The sequence below is a fragment of the Mus caroli genome, chromosome 13 (genome assembly GCF_900094665.2).
Source record: "Mus caroli chromosome 13, CAROLI_EIJ_v1.1, whole genome shotgun sequence".
In the NCBI taxonomy this organism is placed as follows: domain Eukaryota; kingdom Metazoa; phylum Chordata; class Mammalia; order Rodentia; family Muridae; genus Mus; species Mus caroli.
The window spans coordinates 76,394,308-76,417,633 of record NC_034582.1 but is presented as its reverse complement, the minus strand read 5'-3'; the positions used below and the strand labels follow the sequence as shown (position 1 = coordinate 76,417,633).

The 23,326-nt window shown below is 40.5% G+C and overlaps 1 non-coding gene across 1 annotated transcript; it reads right to left on the bottom strand.

Annotated features, from left to right (window-relative positions):
• Positions 1-21,974: 21,974 nt before the first annotated feature.
• LOC115029155 lies at positions 21,975-22,105 on the bottom strand. The gene has a single exon (XR_003834721.1). It is a non-coding gene; the product is annotated as a small nucleolar RNA SNORA17 (small nucleolar RNA).
• Positions 22,106-23,326: the final 1,221 nt, after the last annotated feature.

Below are 23,326 nucleotides of genomic sequence, written 5' to 3'. Positions count from 1 at the left end.
ACAATTGGGCTAGGGACCAATCCTGGGCATATACCCAAAGGACACTTGCTAATATATGGTTATAGCAGTTTTATTCATAATAGCCAAAAACTGGAAACAACCTAGATGTCCCTCAACTGAAGAACGGGTAAAGAAAATATGGCACATCTACACAATAGAATATCACTAAGGTGTTTAAAAACAATGACATCATGAAATTTACAGGCAAATGAATAGAACTAGAACTTCATTCAGAGTGAGGTAATCCAGATCCAGAAGGACAAACATGGTATGCATTCACTTTTAAGTTGATATTAGCTCTAAAGTACTGGATTACAGACTCAGAGAAGCTAAGTAACAATAAGAGCTCAAGGGGGAAATGCATGATTCTCCCTGAAAAGGGGAAATATAATATGTCATATTTTCTATGTTGTTCTAATTTGTTCATGGTAAGAAACGATATGAGTAATATTTTAGTGTGCTTTATAAGCATTAACTCTATAAGCTAAGAACCTTATAGTACTATTGACTTTGATGTGCTCAAAGGCAGTGCTCCTTGGTTGCATCTTACCAAGATGCTGTAGTCAGACTATGAGACTACAGTCCAGCTTTGGTCCATCTGTTCAATATGAGGATAAAACATACGCTCCCTTGTCCCCAATGCTCAATGTACATACTCTGTTTTACATTATGAAAACAGTTAACTGAACCCCTCAGTTAGAATGGCAAGAATAGGAAGAATCTAAGACTTGTGAGTACTCTTTTCACACCATGTTGACTGAAACAAACAAGATTTTTTTTATCATCTGCAGCATATATTTCAAGATTTTCAAAATTTTTAATTATGCATGTATGTATGCTTGGATGCAAGTGTGTATGCATGTTTGTGTGTGTCCATTTGCATGTCTGTGTACAAGTATGTATGCATGTGTACATGTTGTGTATGTGTATATGTTGTGCCTGTAAGTGCTGGTGGCAAAGGTATTGAATCCTCCCTGGAGCTGAAGTTACAGATGGTTGTAAAATTCCTGAAGTGAGAGCTGAGAACTGACCTCGGATCCTCTAAAACAACAGTATGGGTTCTTAACCAGTGAGCCATCTCTTGAGCCCAACATCCACATATTTTAGAGTATATTGTATACTCTATCAATACTTCTTAAATTTTGTAATGATAATTGAGGTTTGTTTGTTTACATTTCCCTTTTCTTTTCCTTTTCTATCAAAAAGATGTAAAGTAGTCACAAGAGAAAAATAGATAAGCAAAACAGAAAATAGAGAACAAAACTGAAGTCTGAAGTCTGCAAACTTTTTCCTATGAAGGGCAAGTGGTTTCCGCTTTGAAAAGCATGTGCTGAGAGTCATAACCCTCTCTTCAACACAGGAGAGAGTCTAAACTCTGTTCTTCAACACAAAAGCAGCCACAACCAAGATTAAGTGACTAGGTGTGTCTGTGTCCATTGAGACTTCATTTATAAAACTAAGTGGTAGGCCAGAGAAACCCCATAACATACTTTCCAACACCTGTTGGACCATGTTGGGAATCATGTGCAAGCAGAGATGAAATAATGCTGTGCTTACTCAGAAACAGGGGGATGTCCAGCACGAGATTCTTGTCACAATAGTATGGTTTCATTGCACACTCAAATAATACTATCTAGTTTAACAATAATTTTGACTTAGAATGGAGTCCATAAAGGGCCTAATAAGTCATAACACAACTTTTTGTTTCCACAGTTTGCTTCACTAGGGCCTTTCTGAAGTTGATTTAGTAATTTAGGGAATAAATGCCATCCTAGATCAACAGTACGACAAAAACAACAATCTCAACATTTGACACCATAGAAAGACTTTTTCATCTCATCACCAAGCCCCCTAAACATGGTATTCTCTAATTGTATGACATATCTTCTATTTTCAAACCCCTTTGAGAAGTCCCCCAATATTAAAATAATGAAAGACTTCTTTTTGGCAGCTAGCAGCGTATAATATTCTTTCAGAAGGACAGCATTTTTACTATCTCTCTAAGGTTCAAGCTATCCAACATTCTTTTTTTTTTAAGAATTATTTATTCAGTGTGTGTGTGAGTGTGTGTGCCTGAGTATGTGTATGTATATCATGAGTATGCAGTGCTCATAGAGATCAAAAGAAGGTGTGGGAGTCCCTGGAGCTGGAGCTCCAAGCAGTTGTGAGCTGCCATGTTCATGACTGTGCTAGGAACTGAACCAGGTCCTCTGTAAAAGAATTAAATGCTTTTAACCACTAACCCTTCTCTCCCTCATAAATGTTCTAATCACACTGTCACCTATGTAAAGCTGCACCACTGCCAACATTCTAGCCATATGGGGGTAAAGAGACGTGAGTAAGAGATGCAGAGACCCAATCCACACTTGAAGGCACACAATGGGTAGTGAGTTATATTTGATTTTAAATTCAAAATGAGTGCCTTGTTAAACAAAAATATTGGTTTTTTTCTGTATTAAAAGTAAATAGACTTTAGCTGAGATTTCCAAAGAGACTATCTAAGGATATATATATATATATCCTTAGATATACCATATATATATATATATATATATATATATATATATATATATACACACACACACACACACACATACGTGTCTGTATGTGTATGTGTAGGTAATAGATTAAATGAACTGATAAAGGGATGGACTAATTAAAAATTATAAAGTAGTGCTATAATGTCCTATGAATATATACATGTGCATGCATCATAATAATTACAAAATGCAAAGTACCAACATGATAACATTACTCTCAGCCATTTCCATCTAAACAATAGTGGCTTTTGAAGCTTTTTCTTTGAAAGCTCATAAAATTATCCACAGTGAAGAATCCAAATTGCCATAAAGAGTAAAAATTATCCTTATTTCCACCTACAGGTAATTCAAAATTGCTGTGTAATTTTTCTTCAAACTTTCTGAAAATGAATTATCCTGAAAAAAGGCCTCTAAAGTTTCACAATAACTGTGGAGGCAAGAGATGAATGCTCTGTTCTGCAATCTACAGAGCACACACAAAGCTTCTACACAGTCTCCTCACAGCGTGGTGTTTACTAACTGATCTAATAAGGTTTTATTAAATGCAATGTACATCAGTTTGAGAGTAGTTGTTTGTGCCATTATATGTGTTGGGACATCCTATGTGACTGTAGCATGTGCATATATTTGTGAGAGAACATTTAAGAGAAAGCCCTTAAAATATGGGACATTTCCATGGAAGAAACCACATAACAGCAGCAGAGACCATTCTCTGGAGCAAGCTACAAGCACACAAATGTTATGTGGATTTCTGTTAGTGATCAGATGGGAATTGGAGATGAGAACAGATGAGCTCAGGAGAACTTGATTCTAACACAGAGAAATGTCACTGGTGAATGATAACCTACCCGTGGGAACAAACAGGAGAGAATTTCAGAATAGATAAGCTAGGTTGTGTGACTAATTGAGAGTAATTACTGAAATTCAGAATTTTCTGCACTCTTCAGTTTATCATTTTAAAGTAAATGATTATTTTAAAATATTTCTGAAGTTGCCTGGAAGGCTGCTTAAATTTGTGGCTGTTTCAGCTGTAATTAACAGTGGTTAGTGCTGATATTTTTAGTTCTAAAGTAGGAGAAATTAAGAACCTCACCAGTAACTTTTACCCTCCATTGCTGGAAAGTCTGTGTTCTGACTCTCCTTTAGAGTCCTGAGAATGATACCGTATTAGTGAAGCAGAATTGTTATCTTACAAGTAGGGAACAGGTCACCTCTAATGCAGAAAGAACGGCCCTTGGATACAGCAATTCTCTGGGATGGGGGTTGAGCCAGGACAGCACGTGATTTCCAGAATACACATGGCTGCAGGCACTCTCAGACTATAGGGAAGAAATTCAATATGGCTAAGCATTAAACCATCAATTCTCCAGAAATGAAAAGATGTAGTCACTGCAAAACCTAGGCCCTGGATCTCCAAACCAACAAATAGCTAGTCTTTACTTCTGATATGTAAATGTCACACACACACACACACACACACACACACACACACCAGGGGCTGCTTATTTCACAAGAAAAATAAATAGAAAAAAAAAGCTTCATTTTTTAAAGTGGAAAGGATGGCAAAATATATAATTTTAAAATAGCAATATAAAAAGAACCCTCATTCTTTTTATTGCTGCTTTCAGAGGAACTGCCACTCAATTTTAACACTAGGTACGGCCCACTAGAAGAAAAACAAACAAACATAAAGCTAAAGAGGCAGAGGACCCAACTGCTTAAGACCCACAGCTCTCCCCAAGGCACAGAGGCCTGAAAACTGAGAGAAATCTTATTCTCAGAGACAATACCTGACAGGAGGTCATAGGCTCTGAAGCAGCTGACCCTCAGCCTCAACTCTGAGCTTTCCTGGAGCCATGTAAATGCAAGCCTGGGAACCCGTGTCCTGTCCTGTGGAGATGGAGCAGATCAAGCATACTACACACTCATCCTTTATTCTCACAATCGTCTCAAGACTTCAATCAGAAAATCCAGTAGCATCCCAACCTTGACTTCACCTCTAGCCATCCCCCCACTCCCCCACTAGCCTCAGGCCTACCAGTCCAAGATAGGTTAGGTCAGCAGAAATGTTAGAAGATGGGAAAATGTCTTTTTATCTTCTGACAGGTTTTTAATGTTTTGATGGGTCACATTGTAATAATATTTGGGTTAAGTACTGTGCATTAATGCAGTTGTTTCAAAGCCTTTCCCATAAAACGGTGGTGACAGACTTGTAGAATAATTTCTTTTGCTATCTTCATGGTGACAGTATAGCTTTCCTGGCTGCACAACTGAGCGGCCCTCTCTCAAGGACACGGCACCCTTTGTATGTTATGCCTGAGTTCAGGGAGTGTGGTTCTTGTCTTGCCTCCAGCAGTCTCAGTTGTTCCACACACACCCCTCCCCAGGTCCCCACCACCCACCACCCAGAGTCACCACAGTGGCCTCCCTGCCCAGCCACCACCCACTCATTCATCCACCGTCAACTTAACTCAAACTTCCCCACACCACACCCTACACTGACAAACAAGGACCTTTGTTCTCTGTTTTTAATCATCAAAATAGCAGTGCCTCCTCTTCTCCAGAGAAAGGCCATCTCAAGTAGTCTTGATGTGTAGTAACGGGGGTGGGGCTAAATTTTTAAACTTGAGCTCTCTGTTATGACTAACGTTAATTTAGATATCCTGCATCAAAGAACTATGCTGTGCCTGTAAGCTGCATTAAAACCCACCATGACATTTCGTTGTTTCAGAAAGCCACAACGCAATCTGCAAAGCATTATACATTTTCAGCCCAGAATCTTATCTCTATTTTCTTGTATGTTTCAAAATTCTCCAAAATACTGATCAGAGACAGGGCCCACATTCCAAGACCAGGGCCACAAGTTTGGTGTAAGTTAAGGGAGGAAAGAATTAAAGTAACAGATGTTTGGGTTGCCCAGTCCTGTTATTTTCAAAATTTCATCAACAATGCAAAGTTTTAAATTAGAAATGTACTATAGTTCTATTGTTCCCTATGGAAATTTATAACTAAAACCAGAGTCTCAGAATTCATTTTCAAACAACTATTTTGAAGTTGGTTTTGAGCAGGGAGGAACATATCCTCTTAGAAGAGAGAGGGCAACTCCAGTCTGATCACAGCCCAGTCACTGCACAGAGCACCAGGAGGGGGACTCAGTGGGTGGTAACTGCTCTTACAGACTTGATGACTCCATGAGATTGCTTCCCAGACTTCAACTGTCCAAGGAGAAACCTTAGAGGCTGTTCATAGTGACAGCTAGGAGGTTTTTATGCCTAGGCCCATCAACTCTCAGGATGGCTCCACATGGGGTACTCTTCTTCAGTTCAAAGGCACAAGTGCCTTAGAAGCCTCTCCAGAAGGCTTGTCTGCATCATCTCAGCCCTCCAGACTGCTCACCCCTACCACTGCTCTCATTCTTTGTAAGGAAAGCTATTAGCTCCCTCCTGGCCTCAAAGGGAACTGGGAGTAGAGTTCCTCATTGGCTCTCAAGCTTGTATGTCTGATGGCTGTTAGTACCCATATTCAAATATTTCAGAGCAGCACAATACACAAAGCTTAAGTTATGTGGGATTAGGGAAGAGTGTTGGGAAGGTCACATTGGATTAGAAGCTGGTGAAGTGGAGCTAGTACATGAGTTGTTGAGGCCTTCTGTTATCTTGGAGCCTAAAATCCTTTTTGTACTAGATCAGCCTTCCCATCTTCCCTGGGAAACCACTCCAGATGACTCTCACTGATCCCTCTACTTTCTGATCACTTAAAAATGCATGGAGTATCTTCTGCCAAATTAGCACTTTATTATATACCTATCTGTTTTAGTCTCAGCATTATATTTTTAATACTGACTCCACAAATTGATTTTGAGTTTCTCAAGGTCAGACAGAACATTTTATATTTACTGCTAGGACCTATCACAGGAATGGTAAAGAGACTGGATCCAAGAGAACCATTTGGTGCATGCCTTATTTTCAAAATAGATCTCAAGTTTAGAGAGTTCTTTTTGAAGGTTTTTTGATGGTATAATCAAATACTGTTACCTCTACATTTTTCTCAACATACTTGAAAAGTTTCAAAGGGAGAACCTTGTCCAAAACCTATATTTTTCACAGTTGGTGTGTGTGTGTGTGTGTGTGTGTGTGTGTGTGTGTGTGTGTGTGTGTATTTGAGTGTTTACATGCCATAGCACAAATGTGAACATCAGAAAATATCTTGTAAAAGTTGGTTTCCTCCTTTCACCATGCAGATTCCAGGGATTGAACTTAGAACATTAGACATGGCAACAAATGACTTTTAGCTGCTGACCCAGCTCAGAAAATCTTCCTCGGGGGTCAGCTGACATTATGCAGATCAAAAGAAGCACAGAACTGGCATAAAATTTGGCTTGAGTATACCCGGAAGTTAGAGTACCAAGACACAGGAGAAAGATCCTAGATCAAACAGAGACATGCTCCAAAATGTCTGTGTCTTCAGGGTCTGCCTTCCTGCAGAGCTGTCTTCTCTCCTTCCTGCAACAACCTTAGAAACTATACAAGTTGGGTGGCCCCTTTTGATGAATGCTAAGAACATAAGGAGAAAACAGCCAAGCTTAGCTGAGACCATCCATAGATGATGGTTGTGTTTTGCCTGCAATATGTAAAAAGATTCTACAAAGCCCAGAACTCTAGTCAAGGCGGTCTGTGGACAGAAGCTCAGGGAGGCATGCGCAGAGTATGATTTAGTAAGGCAATCCTCAGCCCCACAGACTCTTTTGTATACTTGTAGAGTGATCTAGTATTTGTGGTAGTTAAAGGGGCACAGAGTAGCAATGGGTTTTGTGGGAAATTTCAATTGTGAAGGGACTCCAGGCAATCGGTCACTGTCAGGTGGCACTTTACTTTCTGAAAGGAACAAGGGGCCTTTCAAGGGAATTCATGTCTATTACTGGAAACTCATGGCTAGTGAAGGCAGGGATCTGGAGGAGAACCTACACCACCACTCACTAAACCAGCATAATCACTGCTAAAGACTTGTCCTTATATTCACAGATAAACCTTGTTCTTACTCTTTGTCAAGGACACTTCTCTTTGCAATAGATAGATATAACTACAAAGAATCAAATGCATATTTGTAGAGCCCAGTTCAAGGAGATATATACATCTACAAAATAACTTCCCACATAAGGGAGCCAGAGGATCAGGGAGTTTTCTATAAGATTATATCTCCTAGGAACATAACAAAAACTGACATGGCTATCTGAAAATTACTTGAACAAGGATCATGAGGCAGAAACCACACACACACACACACATGCACACGCACACACACACCCCTACAGGCAATTTATCCTTTCTACAAGAAATGCAGGCACAGGGGATGAAGCAGAGACTGAGGGAATGACCAACCAATAACAGACCCAGATTGAGACAAGCACCAATTCCTAACACTATTAATGACACTCTGTTATGCTTGCAGACAGGTGCAAAGCATGGCTGTGCTCTGAGAGGCTCCACCCAGCAGCTGACTCAGACAGATGCAGACACCCACAGCCAAACACTGGATGGAGCTTGGGGACTCTTATGGAAGAATAGGAGGAAGGTTTGTGAGTTCCATATGGGATAGGAGCTTCACAGAAAGGCCAACAGAATCAACTATCCTGGACCCTTGGGGCTCTGAGTCCGAACCACCACCCAAATTACACACAGGAGCTGAACCTAGACCACCCCACACATATGTAGCAGATGTGCAGCTTGGTTTTCATGTGGGTTCTGAACAACTGAAGCGGGGGCTCTCCCAAAAGCTGATACCTGTTCATGGGATATGTTCCTCTAGCTGGGCTGCCTTGTCTGGCCTCAGTGGGAGAGAAAGTGCCTAGCCTGAAAGAGACTCAGAGGAGGAGAAGCGGGAAGGGGAAAGATTGCAGAAGGGGCTACCGGGAGTGGGGCAGTGAGCAGGATGTGAAGTGAATAAGTAATAAAATGAAATTAAATTAAAAAATTATCTCCTAGTACATCGTGTGGGACAAGTCGGGGTCTGTAACGACTTCCACACTCAAGTTCCTGCCAAGTCGTTCCTACAAACAATTATCTAAGTAACGTTTAAAAGTAACAATTATGTTTTCCTTTTAAAACTGAGACTTGGTCTTTTCAGACTCTTTGGAATTGTATGAACCCAATTTTGCAAGTTGGAGAATGCAAAGCAGATGAAAAGCAACCAGAATTTTTTAAAGTAAAGAACATAAAAATCATAACCCACCCTCACTCTCAGTCTTCCAGAGCTAATTATATGAATCTAAGATAGCATAATCTGAAATTCTAGAAGCACCCTTGCCAACATTCTTTATATGTATAAATATCTTATGATAATTTCAGATCAATAACATGAGAGTCAATATATAATTTCTAAGATTTCTAAGCATGACCAGTTTCTGGTATAGTCGTCGTTGAATGCATAGCACTGGTGGTAGACATCAGAACCCTGTGAAACCTGTATTACACAGTGCCTAGTGCTCAGCTTCTCCTTAGCTCATTGTCTATGCACATCACTCAAAAAGCAAGCTGCCTCTTGTTCTAGGCCTGCTCATCTGATGTGAGGACAAAACTCCCAGAACTACAGTTTTCTTTCATTGTTATCCTAACAGAAAATAATGTTTTTGTACAATGTCCTCTGAGAAAAATTTGTTTTTAGGACAGTGATCCAAAATTAAAAAAAAAAAAAAACAGTCTTAGAGAATTCTGTTATTTCAACTATAAATGGACTACTCCAAATCTGAAGGCTCCAGGCTAATGCTCACCCTTACCTCTTGAGTTTGTCCCCAACCACTCCTCTCCAGAGCCAAGACCACCTCCCTAGCAACTTCCTGAGCTATTCTGTCTCCAAGTGTTGTTCAGATGATTTTAACAAGGTGTGCCCAAGGTCTGTGCTACAGAAATGCTTCCCTCAGTCTGTCTCAATACCCCCATTCTCCATAGCCTACACTAAGCCCCAAAGCCTCCACAGCAATTGGCACTCAATGTTAACCCCCATCCAAGTATTCTGAAAGCAATTGTTATATAGGACTCCATTCCAATCTGTAGGTTGTCTGCCCTGCAGCATCGTATACTTATATCGGGGAGTCTGCCATAAGTGTTGGATATTTAGTTTGGTCAAAAGTCCACAGACCACTGGAAATAGATACAAATCAAAGAATAGACAATGAATTTTGTATACACAGAGCTTTGTCCAGACCCATCCTCTGAAGAAATAACCCAAAAGCCACTCACCTTTAAGAGTCATAGGGAAATGAAGATAAAACTCAGGTCTATAGACTATCTTAACATGGACTCCTTCCCCAGGATACTGACTGACAGGTTATATTCTACTTGAAGGAACGTGGTCAGCAAATGCAGCTGCAGGTGGCAGGTGTGAGGCAGCATGGCTACCTGCTCTTATGTCCCTGCCCCACCTTTTGACATTGGCTGATATTTCCACTTAACAAACTGTATCACAATAAGGGCCACATGACCCAAACATACTTAACACAAACAGGGACTGGAGTCTTGAAATGGCACACACATATCATTACAAAATACTCAATATAAAAAAAAACAAGTAAAATAGCATTTTAAAAGAAGTGACATAGTTTTATCCACATCTAAATGATTTAGCAGATTGCTGGCATTCTTTGTGGATGTTTTTCTGTATTAGATAATATTGTTGAGATAAGAAATCTTTTCACTTTACCACGAATTTTCCAGGTAGACTAATGCACACAAATATGCACACATAGACAGATATACACACACACATGTACACACACAAACAAACATAGCTCATGTACACTCATACATACAAACACCATACCCTCATACTCACACAGACACACACACTCTCACATGCAAACACATGCACACTCACACACTCATTCATACACAAATATTCACACATACTCACATTCACACATACACACACATTAATATATACACACACACTCACACATACTCAAACACATGCCACTCACACACAATCACACACACATTCAAACACTCACACAAATACAGTTACACACGTCTTACACACAGACACACTCACATATAAACACATATATACTCATTCACAAACACACACACACATGCACACACAGTCTTTCATGGTGTTTATGTTCAGTGTTAACACTGCAGTTGGTATCCAGCTCAGATATTCATTCATATAGAAGTTATGTGGATGAATGGTACTTTGGAATTTATCTCCAGTTTTTACTTATTGCTCTTAATAATCAACAGTTCAGCAAAGATGAGTCTATAGCACAAGGATATTTGGAAAACTATGGAGACATTTAGTTTGTCATGGTGAGAGTAGATTTGTTACTGGGACACTGCTAAATAATGAACAGGACTATGTAACACAAGAAAGTCAATTGTGTCAGGTTTGAAAAAACTGTTCTAAAAGTAAATGTAGTATATAATTTTAGGGTTGCTTCTTATTTGCCAATAGTCACTTTACTGATTTGTGGTAGGGGAGCTTATTAATGAAAGCCAAAACCTTATTCCTAAATAAGTAATTCTCAATTTGAGATTAAATGACAATTTCCATACAACAGCATCTCTGTAGAACTAGAATGTGACCTTTATATTCAATTTATTTAGTGGTGTGAGAAATTAGAAAGGAAACTGGACATGCATTTAATCCCACAACCTGGGAGGCAGCAATAGGCAAATCTCATCTCTGTGAGTTCAAATACAGCTTGATCTATAGAGCAAACTCCAGAATAGCCAGAGCTGTGTAGCGAGACTCTGTCTCAAAAGAAAACAGAAAGAAAAGTAAAAGGAGGGAGAGGAGAGGAGAGGAGAGGAGAGGAGAGGAGAGGAGAAAAGAGGAAGATTAGATTAGGGAGGTCATATATCATAGAATAGTCTTCCTCCCTAAGAAGTTGGCCTACAGTCTGTGGAAGTACCAGGAGTGCACAAAAGATTAGCAAACTAAGTTCCATGGGCGGAACATAATAACCTACAGCTCAGGTTCCATGGTGAATGACACCCATTCAATATCTCAAATTCTCACAGCTATCTTGCAAGACTGGAAACAAATTATTTCAACTGTTTTACAGAAGGGTTCTGATGTCTGAAGATGATCTCATTATGTATAATTTGAAGCATCTGAATTTGAACGTGTGCCTGCCATTCCAGTAGGAATATAGTAAGTAATCTCTTGCCTTAAAGTGAGGTTGGCTTGGATAATTGGGAAGGATTGCTGCTATATCAATTTCAATCATTTGCTGAGTCTCAGTTGCTGACTAGTTAACTCTATGAACTTTGGAATCTTTGCCAAACATAGCACACCATAATTCTAGGTAGGACTGGTTTTTTGGGGGGGAGGGGAGGGAGGTGAGCTTGGTTAAAGGAAGACTACACCAGCTGTGCTTCTTCTAATGTCAGAACAACAGAAACAGCTGTATTAGCTGCATTAGCAAGGCTCAACTAGGTTAGACTAAGGAAATGGAGAGTATCCAAATTGGTGTGGCTTAACTCAATAGCTCAAGGAAGGCTGGAAGGAAGGAAGAGTTGTCCTACCACACGCAGGGACCCTTGTTGACAGAGGGCTTATCTCTCCATGAGATGGCAAGATCCCACAGCAGTAGAAAGATAGAGTTAACTTACACTGACTCTTACACCTTCTAGCTGGAGCGAGGTACATCCTGCCCACACTGCTAGCTTCACACACATCCAATTGCACAAATGAGAAGCAGGTCAGATTTTTAGACCTTCTAGTAGAATATGGCTGGATTTTGATGGCAGTAAATAGTTAGGGTTGATGTTTGAGTTATATGTGTAATAGAGTATTAAGAATTCATGGAAGCAACCAGTTTTGGAGGCACATCCTTGTAATCTCAATATAAAGGAGGTTGAGGTAGGAAAATTGTGAATTCAAGGCCATCTTGGGCTACATAGAGAGACTTCTTTAAAGAAAGAAATAAAGGAAGGAAGGGAGGAAGGGAGGGAGGGAGAGAGGGAGAGGGAGAGGGAAAGAAGGAAGGAAGGAAGGAAGGAAGGAAGGAAGGAAGGAAGGAAGGAAGGAAGGAAGGAAGNGAGGAGAGGAGAGGAGAGGAGAGGAGAGGAGAGGAGAGGAGAGGAGAGGAAGAAAGAGAAAAGGAAAAAGAAAAGAAAAAGAAAAATGTTAAGAAGGAGGGCAGCAAGAAGTGGCCTAGATTTCGAAGGACTGATTGGAAAAAAATTCCTTTCTGAAGATGATACCCAGAAATGTCTCAGTGGGCAAGGAGCTAAGTAGCAACAGATAAAATTAGGTTCTCTGCAATAAGCATCACAGATGGTGTCAAGGTTGGTAGGACTCTTATCAGGTTGAAGTTTGCTTTCTTCAAACTATTCTCTTATAATACTTTCACTCCTCCAAAGTTTTATAAAGTACAGCCTCATGTTTGCTGTGTTTAGGAAGTTGCGGGTTCTGTAGTCAGAAATTTCACCAGAGACCATGTAGATAAAAGTGAGACGGCCAAGGGATTCAAGAAGAGGGGTCAGAACTCTATGGACACAGAGTTAGTTAAGCCGAGGGAAAGGGGACTGAAAGAAGCATCTGGAAGACCTCATAGTCAGAGGAAGGTCCTGCAAGACAGTGGGAAATTTCTAAACCAATCCTCTCAGAGTATGAGTGTGTGACTCTCAGGAAGGAGCAAGCCTTCCTTGGTATCCTGACACCCTCTCTGCCCTATAGCAAGCAGAAGGACAGATTTCAGAACACAGTAGCTCACGATTTGCTCAATTCCAGTCCCGTTTTACATTTAAAGGTCTGCCATGTATGTTCGTTTAGCCCCTCATAATAGGTTTGGGTGAAGCTATTTAATTGACAAGAGACATGTTTGCTAGACTCAGGCTCAACCCTAAGATCTCTTCACATGGCCTCCTTTTTTTGTCAGTCGCACTTGAACCTCTCCTGACTGGTTAACATCTCAATGAAACAGCTGCCAACGGAGAATAGGAATACAGAGAAAGATGACCTCAACAAGAGAAGAAAACAGGCAGCTTCAGACACTGACCAAATCAAGAAGCACTTCACCCGGGTGATAGCTTCCCCTGGCACTGTTCCACGCTTCACTGCCGAGAACTCTGCCTCGGGGTACTTTGGCCTGTCGCCAGCCTCTGTCATGTAATGACTGCCAGTCCTTTTCCAGACTTAGAACTACTTTGTTAGAGAGCCATCATTAACCCACCAAAGAATGTCTAAGGGAAAATTGAGTTGAATAAATTATTAGCAATTTTATAATAAACTTCAAGTCATCTTCCATACATTTTCTTCAAACGGCCAGACTAATTTATATATTAAACATTTAGATACTATAATCCTTCCTTGTCAACTCTCCCTGGTGGAAGATTCTTAAAAGTAGACCATTAGATTCCAGGAGAGTTTAAGCTATGAAATGGCCAGAGGCAGACTAAGCAAGAAGCCTTCTCAGATGCTTGCCAGCTTTATGGCTTTATGGTCTCAGAAGAAGACCTGATACTTTCAGAAACTTTCCCCACAAAAGGAAGGGATGTCCGCTGGGGAGCCAGCTGTAGGGGTAGTTTTACTGGTTGGGCAACAGTCCTCTAAAATACAGAAGATATTTTCAAACCCCAGATAGTAGGGCTGGACCTTATTGCTTTAGTTATTTTGCAAGTAGTGGTCACTGAGAGACTACTTGTGTGCATTTGCTCACATTGCAAAAGCAGCGCGTGGGAGGACAACTGAGCCTCAAAATACCATCGGGAGAATTTTGGTTTGGATCATAGACAGTTTCAAACATGACCAGCAGCTATTTTTTTTTTTTTTAGTAATAATGTAGAGTGAAATTCATTTCTCTCTCACATGTATGGTTGCCAGCTTCAAACAGAATAAGTAGAGAAACTTCAAACAAAGTTAGTATAAACTTTTCTTAAAGCACCAGGGACATGAGATGCCCCCGCAGAGTTTTCTTCACTCAAGTACATATGGCTTTTGGCCACTCTGATAGTAAAATTACTGTACACATTGTTTTCATCTTCCTTATGTAGAATAGTAGAACCCAAAAATACCACTAATCTCACAAACTGTGTGCATGCAAACACACAAGCGCAGCAACACACACAAGCACTCAGCTTGTCAACAACTTCAGCAAAGCAAAATACAAATGATAATTAGAAACATGTGTCCCCGCAAAGAGGCACAGAAACTAAAAGGTCATCTCTTTCCAAATGACCTAATTAGAAGAGCCTGGAGTGCTGGCTACAGTATAATGGCTTTACACAGCTTTTAACTCAGATTTCCTGTTTTAAAACAGTGCAATTTACTGCCCCGTGCAGCAAATATGAATTGTCACTTAATGCCAACAAAATTAGGCTTCCCAACAACACCTGCCTCAAGCAATCTCCTCTTTGTTAGGCCCATCGGCAGAGGATTGCTGATTTGCTATCCCAGAATGACCATTTAGAATATAACACCAGGATAGTTGCCAAGTTGAGAACAATGATTTCATGTAGAAGAGAGCCTGCTTGGTACTTTACATTAATGCCAATTGAAATATGCATGAATAGACCAAAGGGAAAAGCAGTTGTTCTGAATCACACTGTTAGTGAATGCTTCTTAGATTCCCTTTTCTGGTTCCCAAGCTAGGATTTTGATGCTGAATAATTTTAATTGCCCAGAGAAAAGAGGCACACAGTGGCTCAAAATGCTGCATGGTGGGAACTCAAACAGGCACCCAAATAGAACTGCCAATTTAAATAGATGCCGTTGTAAATTTGTCTTTAATTTCTCTCATATTTATTCAATATGTTGTGATGTTTCATTAAGGATTGATTTTGCTTGTCTGTTTGGTTGCCTCAGTTAGCCCATCTGAACACCCAACTAATCATTTGTATGGTGGTGATATTTATCCAAAGTCACAAAGAAAAAAAACCTCAAGAACAGCAATGAAGACTGACCTCTGGCACATATTTCTCAGACACTTTTGTAGCTCAACATAGTCATATTCTGAGTGAGAATCAGCAAGGTATAAAAAAACAAAACTTGTATATCTTCCAAGACACCTTTCTGGAGATGATCTACCTTGTGACCTCTGTCTGGCTGTTGCTGGCTCTGCACGAGTTATTCTAGAAGAGCCTTGGGTAATTAGCATGACTCCTGACAACCTGAATGACTTACATGTATATGTGGTCTTTCATGAGAGAAATAAAGTATCACCCTTAACATACTAGAGATCAACCTCTCTTTTTATAGTAAGTTAACTTGTACCTTAACTAATAAAGACAACTGGGACACCAAGAAGTTGACTCTAGTCAGTATGCACTTGATCTTATATATAGTCACAAATGCATTACAACACAATGACCAACAACAAACTACATATTCAACAGTAGCTATGTCATGCAAGCCAGATCTGTGCAAGACCATCACACATGTCCTCCCTGCTTCTTCACAATGATGCAATTGCCCTGCATAACTGTAAACCAGTCCTTGCTAAACAAGGGAAAAATAACGTTAGGCTCTTCCACATTTTTCCAACTCTTGAACTAAACCTGTCTGGAAATAAGACTTAGTTTGTGGAACCTGTTCAACAAGATGGGAAGAGTGGGCTGTTGTAGTTTCAAAATACTACAGTCTAACAGTGTTCATTTTACTATGACTTGAAGTAGGTTATACATAAAATATTTTTCATGCCATCATATTAAAATATATATGTTTGTTTTTATAATTCTCCAAAAAAGGAATCATTAGAGACCTTCATTTTGCTTATCTAATTGATATTTCGAAATCTACTCTCCTACTGGTCTCTCTCTTCTGTACCCACTGTCACTCAAAGGAGCTCATTCAGTGGACTTTTCTGCCTCTCTGACAAGTGTATGTGTTATACTCTTTTTCTACCCAAAGTTCATAGTCTAGGCCAACTGTTGGTATTCATCCATTCTTACCTCTTCATAAGTCCCTAGAGTGTGTATTAGCTTCCTCCAAATTTACTAAAATTTCCCCTGAGAGATAACTACTCTATGTTAGTACTTGTGTTCATGCATGACTTACATAGGCATTGGACAGTTATTGCCCCACTCCTATACAGCATAAAATGTACAGATTAGGATACAAAGCATAGCACTTAAAGTTTCTCCAAAACTCTGTAATATTATATTGTTTTAAAGAATCTCCTTGAGTGTCTCTTGATTTCCATGGAAACACATCATTACGCCTTCCCATCCTATTGCTCTGAATATTCTGTTCATTTACTAGATTAACGTTGGCTCTCAGTACTCCCTGATAAAGGTTTTCTTCCACATTCAATACCAGGTGTTCTCTCTGTGTGTTTTCTCATTTTGAAATAACATTAGATCTGTCAGCTTTGGAGACTCTCTTTAATAGAATGATACTCATCCATGTTTGTACATGAACTTTTACAATGACTGCAGTTTCATTGTCACATTTGTTCCCTACTTATGTACTGCCTGTCAAATTCTAACATGCCCAGAATTAAAATAAATTTATTTTCCTTGTGTGTACTTTCACTCCAATAACCCTCCTAGAATGCTCTTCTGATCTATTTCCAAGTCTATACACAAATGTTCTTCTCTCTCTTTGTGATATTAATCAATATTCCTGGACAATAATAAAAGCTTAATTTCTAATCTAACATATAATAATATTATTATTTGTGGTTTCTTTAATTCAGTCCAGTTCAGTCTTGGAAGGAAAAGCCATTTACCTCTCTCAAAGGATGATATTTTTCTTTGGAGGAAAGGGTGGGTAGGCAAGATATGAAAGAATAACATAACAGCACATCAATTCTGTTAATAGCGAGGTCTGGGGATATAGTTTAGTTGGTAGACTGATGGCCTGCTGTGAATGAAGGTTCACATGCAACACCTGTGGCAGTGCTCACCAATGGTGCCAGCATTTGGAAGATAGAGGCAGAAAGATGAGAAACTCAAGTTCATCCTTGACAGCATAGCAAGTCTGAAGCCAGTCTAAACTATATGACACCTTCTTTCAAAAAATTATGAATCTCAACAACAAAGTTGTCTTTGTTTTCAAGCCCCCTACTTTCCACTCTTGCTTTGTCAGACAAATTCCTTCAGTGTAACCCTTCTACACCATTACCCCAGAGCAAAATCAGTGACATATTCCTGGATCTTTCCATTTCTGTTACAATAAAATGGGCCACTATAAATTTCCTCTAGCTTGTCTGTGGTTAGCAATAAACCAACTGTCTATTGTTTTATTTCAGATTCTACTTTTAGTTCTTGGACTATTTCTCATACATTTCAGAAAAGCTAGGATTACTTTAGTCTTTTTTATGCTTCGGTTCTCACTCATGAATTTTTTTCTGATTTACCTCATCATTCTGGGTTCTCTGGAGAGATAGAAAAGCAAATAGGTCTGAGTCTCTGAAACTACATGCAGGCCACATTTAGGAACCACTAAGGAGTAATGCTTATAACATGCTGACACACTGCTCAGCACAGAACCACATGCACTGCCAGGACATGCATCAGAGGACATCAGAAATGTTCTGCCTTCAAAGGTCATTCATCTCTAAGACGGGCTGCTCCAGGAAGTACCGACTCACTGTGCCGCTTCTCTCTGTTGCCCATTCTTAAGTCTCACTCCGAGTTCAGCTGCTGATGGCTCAGGGCCATGACTGCCCCACATCTACTGTGGAGGCAGGGGATGTGAGATGGGTATCATCAACCCTAGAGACTACATCTCTTAGCAATGTTTAAAGCTACACATAAAAAGTATCACCAACAGGACTGTCTAAACATGAGCTTAGCAAGGACAAAAACAAAAGACATGCCAAAGTGGACAGGGAAAGCCCATGAGCCCTGAGCCCTACACAAAGAACTACAGGCAAGGAAGCAATGCTGAATGGGAGGAATCATCCTCCCCAGAGAAGAACACAGCCTCTCCTCATCCAATAGCAAATGGTCATCCCAGAAAACACGCATACAAGGAACACTATGCAGAGTGAGCAGGTTATTTTTAGGAATATATATTTACATACATATATACATACATATAATAAAAATTAAAAAAGAGGTCATGAATCTGAAAGAGAACAAGGACAGGTGTATGAGAGGGAGGAAAGGGAAGAGGAAAATGTTGTATTTATATTAATCTCAAGGAATAAAAGAAGTAGAAAAACAGAAAAACTAAAATAAATGTTATAAAACTAGAAAACATATCCAACAACCATTTGCAAATAAAAAGTAATGAAAAAATAATCACTATGTTCACTCTCTGCCTTCCCTTCCCCAATATCTATTTCTCTTCTAAAATTTCTGTCACTTTACAAATACCATGCTTTCTCCTATCAGAGAAGTATGTTTATCTTTCCTCTTCTTGATTTCCTGGGTTCAGTGAAGCAAAAGATACTTTGAAGTTGTCCACTACATATCGAGAGTACTTACTGATGTCAGAAAGTCAGATGTCAGAAATAATATAAATGAGTACTGATCTGAAAGTCTTAACATTGACATGTAGAAATAAATAATTCTAGACAGTATGAGAAATATTTAAACTAAGATCTTATAACAATGGATCAAGAAATCTGAAAAAGGAAAATTCACAAATGACTTTAAAATTCCATTGGGACTTGAATTTAACCCTAAGATGAGGATCATACGCATGGGTTTATCTTGAGCCATATTCAAGCCCTCACTAAAAATAGTAGTAAACAAATGAAAGAAATGAACTGAACTATAGCAAATATAGATAGAGCTCAAACCACGCTGAGAGAATGACACATAGCAACCCCACTTAACTCTCCAGGGTACCCCCCACAGAATCTGAAGAATACATTGGCAGATGAGACTGCAGTCCAACTACAAAATGTTTAGCAAGAAGAGGTGTGATGGCTGAAGGAGACAAAACTGCAGTGGAGGAACTGCTGCATGTTGATAACGTGGTAGATGAGGAGCCGGAGCACGGTAGAGTGGGTATCGCTCTTGTGGAAATGGAATAAGCCCCGATGCAGGACTGAGGCCACAGCTGCAATATCCACAGATCCAGCTGTCCCTCCTAGCCTATAAGCCAGACACAAAAGCTCAAACTCTCATCTAACGCCTGGAAATTCTACTTTTAAATAATGAACTTGACTGACCATCAGACCCGAGGAAAGGTTCTACATGAGACAGAGTTAAGAATAAGTGAGAATATACAACATCATGCAAAGGAAAGTATAGATATTAAAAAAAACCTTACAATTCAAGTACTGCTTTGTCACATGATTAAGGGGCTGTGGGAAAAGATAAGAAAAAACAGAAATTGGTACATATTTATGAAGCAAAAACTTAAGCAATGGTCAGCAAGTAACAAATGTAAACTATAAAAGATTTAACAAAAAATAAAAATAGATGGAAACACCAACAAAACTGTATAAAATATTAAGCTTTGGTCTGGGATCCAACACTAAATAAAAAAAAAAATCAGAACAAATGGTGAGAAAGGAAATTATTTAGGAAACAGAGTGACAATTTCAAAGATTGTGTCTTTGATCGCTAGCTTCCAAGACTCCACCCAAAGAACAGCAATGTTATTTTTCTTTATGTTTAACTTTTTAACTGGTTCTTTGTAAATTTCACATCATGAACTTCAGTCCCACTCATCTCCCTCCCTGTGCCTACCCTCCTCCCTTGCAACCTACCCACAACAGAGGGAAAAAAAAAAAACACACGGTGGAAAGTGTGCCACAGTGTTTCCCATAATATACCTTTCAGTCTACACCTTTTTTTGCTTGCAAATGTTCATTGAAATGACTCCTTAGTCTGGTAGGAAGCCTATGGCTTTTGCTACTCTGTTAATACTGAAGCCTCACTGGGACTCTCTTGGATATCCTGTTGTTGCCTGTGTCAAGGCCATCCTATAGTTTTGCATTTGTATGACTAGCTCCTTCTTGCACTCCAGCAGTTTATCAGTGAGGTAGATGTTGGAATAGACCAATTCAAAGCCTCCAGTCTGGGCCTGAGAGTTACCTGAGCTGGTCACACCACCAGCTCTCCCACTTTCTTGTCCCTGAGGCTGGCTACCAGCAACCCCCACTAGTGGGGCCATCTCTACCCTGCTGCCCAGGGGAGGTCAGCAAATAACAAATGTAAAATATGAAAGATTAAACCTGCTCTCCTGCGTGTTTCAGCTGGTGAGAGTACATGCCCAGTTCTCCCACACTCATGACCCCAGGGCCAACTCTCCTGCCTGCCATAGATAGCAAGGGACAATAGAGGCAAGGAGAGTGTCTCTCCTTCATGCTTGCCACTGCGGGTCAGACAAGAGGTAGGATCAGCTCTTCCACATTCACATGCTAGGGCAGGCTCACCTTCCACCAGGGTCAGCTCTACTGTGCTGCCCTGGTGAGTTACAGGACCTGCTCTCCTATGTGCTGTAGCAAGTGAGAGGCAGGGGCAGCTCTCCAGCTCTTATGACCATGGAGACATCTGCCCTGCTTACAATAGGGGGTAAGGGATGAAAGGAGGGATCATTTCTCCTTCGACCATATTATCACACCGCAGACAACTAGAATAGCCAACTTTTCCACATTTACTCACTCTGAACCAACTTGCCCATTCCCCCCATGACCAGGGTCTACTCTACTCTCCTGAGTGCTATAGGAACTGAGAGACAGGCCAGCTCTCCTGCTCTCATGACCCCAGGGCTAGGTCTCCTGCCTGCTAAAGGTGGTGAGGAGCAAGAGGGGACTAGGCTATCACCCCCATGCTAGCATCCTTGGAGGCAGTTCACCTGCAACTCCAGCAATGTTCAGGAAGCCACTCTCCTGAAGCTGGCTATGAGTGAGGCCAGCTCTCGCACAATTCTGTTCTGCCTAGCCTTCAGACATCAACATGTCCCCTGGCAGCAGCCCAGACTGGCCAGGGTTTTGTTTGGTGGTAACAAACCCCTGGGTTAGAGAAATGAACTCAGATCTGGCCCCCAGTGACAACAGAGGCCAGGACTCTACCATGGTCCCAGCTGGGATCATCAACGACTCACATCAGGCTATCACATCACTATCCTCAAGTCTCCAGTTCTGCCTTTCTTCGTTGTGCCCAAATCTTTCTGTTTCTCTTCTCTTCCATTTCTCCACCACTTACAGGCTCCTCTTAGAGGTGTTTGGGGTCTCTGAGTGTCTGGGGTCATCTCAGGAGTGCTATGTCCCACTTGTGCACTGGGCAGGGATCATCTTGGACATGACTTACCCCCCCACACACACACTCCCAAGCCTGTGCAGTGCCTGACCATTGACCATCTCAGGCTAGCTCCCATGGTTCCAGTCTGGTGTTCATTTGCGGCTTGCTCCCCACCTAGCCTGCCAGAGTGGCCCCATGAGAATGTCCTCTGGTTAGGGCTCACTTCCACCCAGGGCACCGAGTCCCAGGTGGGGTTCTTCTAGTATCCAGTTTGCTCCCCATCCTGGAGGCTGTAAGGACCTGCACAGCTCTAGACTGGTAGTTGTCTCAGGACCTTTTTCCCCCAGGAAATGTTAGGCTACTAATTGTTCAAATAGGTCAGAACACTTGCCACACACAGGACACAGCGTCTCTCCTCTCTGCCACCTACTGACACATTCATGACATAGCAGTCACACCTGCAGCACCTTTAGGGGCAGGAAAAATATTATTAAAGAAATTAAAATAACCATGCTAAAGGAAGTCTTAGGATATTTTCAGGGTGTTCATTGTATATTTATGCATGCATAGTACATATATACAGATGATGTAATATTTTTTCAACATGAAGAAAGACCCATGTCTCTTATGCTGGAATTAAAATTAACATGAACCCCATGCCCAGAGTTCAGAAAACACTACAGAAGAGGAGGTGGAAAGACAAGAATAGCCAGAAGAACAAAGAGTTTTCTGTCAGACTATCTCCTAGTGTTGCCAGAACTTACACCCATGAAGTTCCACCAATGTGGCTTCTTACACAAGCTGAACAAGGACACTACCAACAGACATACTAACATGGATTGGGGAAAAACTATGAGTCCTCAATCCTACACAAAGAACTACAGGAGGCTGAGAAATGCTGAGAGTGGGGGATAGTCTTCCTTAAGGAAGAGAGCACCAACTGGTTATGTAATACCAAACAGTCAGTCCCCAAAACATACATACAAGTAACAGTTATAGAGACTGAACAGGTTGTGTTTATTTATTACATATTTGGGGGGGATGCATGTGCCTGTGTGTGTCAGAGAAAGAGGGGAGGGGAAAGGGGAGGGGGAAGGGAGGGGGAGGGGAGGGAGAGGGAGAGCTCATGAATTTGAGAGAAAGCAAGAAGGGGTGTATGAAGGGTTTGGGTGGAGGGGTGGAGGAAGGGAGGGGGGACATGATGTAGTTATGCTGTAAGTCCAAACAGTAATTTTTAAAAGAATGCCAATTCTCAAAGCACGAAAAAAAGGAATAAAAATGCTTCAAATTTCAGAGGCAATGCAATGTCAAAACCAGTTTTTCTAAGTGCAAGCCAAACTTACAATAAAGTGCTTAAATATAAAAATATTATCAGGAATGAAAGACAAATTCAATTTTCCTCAAATGTATCTTTTATAAAAAGTAGCTTGAGAGCATGCCTCAAAGAACAAAGCATGAAAAAAAAAAAGTTTCTTTGAACCAGGAAGGTATTAAGAGCTGCCTGAAGGTCATGGCCTCATCTCAAGTTTGGCAATAACTCTCCCACAAAGGACCAAAAGAAAGGATGAGTAAGAAGAACACCAGAAACAAATATCTGCTTCTCCTTCTTTCTTTCTTTCTTTCTTTCTTTCTTTCTTTCTTTCTTTCTTTCTTTCTTTCTTTCTTTCTTTCTTCCTTCCTTCCTTCCTTCCTTCCTTCCTT